Source organism: Chinchilla lanigera, unplaced genomic scaffold, assembly GCF_000276665.1.
Source record: "Chinchilla lanigera isolate Chin_1 unplaced genomic scaffold, ChiLan1.0 scaffold00174, whole genome shotgun sequence".
Taxonomy (NCBI): domain Eukaryota; kingdom Metazoa; phylum Chordata; class Mammalia; order Rodentia; family Chinchillidae; genus Chinchilla; species Chinchilla lanigera.
This window is the reverse complement of record NW_004955575.1, coordinates 323,831-324,904: the sequence shown is the minus strand read 5'-3', so window position 1 is coordinate 324,904 and position 1,074 is coordinate 323,831. Positions and strand designations below refer to the sequence as shown.

General features: G+C 41.1%; 1 protein-coding gene across 1 annotated transcript in view; it reads left to right on the top strand.

The window, feature by feature from the left end:
* Window positions 1-1,074, top strand: part of LOC102027587 (small EDRK-rich factor 1) — a 4,405-nt gene that overhangs the window by 2,177 nt on the left and 1,154 nt on the right. The window lies entirely within an intron of this gene.

Sequence of the window (1,074 nt, the reverse complement as noted above, 5' to 3'; positions counted from 1 at the left end):
CCTGCATCCATTTCTGACTTAGCTGATCTGAGGTTGGCATTAAAAAGCATGCTACGTAAATTTTACTGTATTCCCTATCAAAAGGTAAACCTAACTAAAAAAGCTCCCCTAGCTGGGCTGGCGACGCACACACTTGTGATTCCAGCACAGGGAAGTGGGTGTGGAGGCAGCCAGGAGCAGTTTGAGGCCAGCCTGGTCTACATAGCAAGACCCTGTCCCACAAAACCAAAACATTTTAAAATCTCCTTACTCTTTTTTAATCCCCTCATGATGTTGTTATGTAGCCACATTTGAGACTCATTGGTAAATAAGATTGAAGTCCTCCACTTGCACTTTATACTTTTTGCCAGTGACATTATTAAATCCATGAAATTTGCCTTGACTTTGTTTCTGCACCTTTGAGTAAAAATGATAAGGATCAGTGATGCAGCAACAGTCTATTTTATTGCAAAACTTACTCTAGCATGGTTTAGAAAAAAAACATTTGTTTTATTTTGTTTGTAGTACTAGGAGACAAACCCAGGGCCTGTGCATGGAGCTATATCCCCAACCCTTTTTTTAAGAGACAGACTCCATAAATTGCTAAGTTGCCCAGGCTAGACTTGATCATACACTTCTCCTGCTTCAGCCTCCCAGAGTGGTGGGATTACAGGCATGTGCCACCACACCTGGCCAGAAATAGCTATTGTTCACTGAATAGTAATGTTCCTTTTAAAGCTGAGTGTGCAGGGTGTTCATTATGTTTTATCTTTATTCATCACAGCTACTGAAAAGAGGTATTTCTACCAAATAGAAAGGTTAGGAAATGCTCTGAACTTCAGGAACATTGATAAACTTATATAGCGTGACAGCAGAGCTCAGTTTGAACCAGAAAAGGAAATACAGTATCACTGTTGTTTTCTACTACATCTCATTTTTTTGTAGCTGTCTTGTTTTTCCTTTCTCTTACTCTTTATTTTTGCTGTTGACTTTGCAGAAATGGCTATTGTCGAGCCAGGCATAGTGGCTCATGCCTGTAATCCCAGCACTCAGGAGGCTGAGGCAGGAGGATCGTTGCGAGTTCAAGACCAGCCT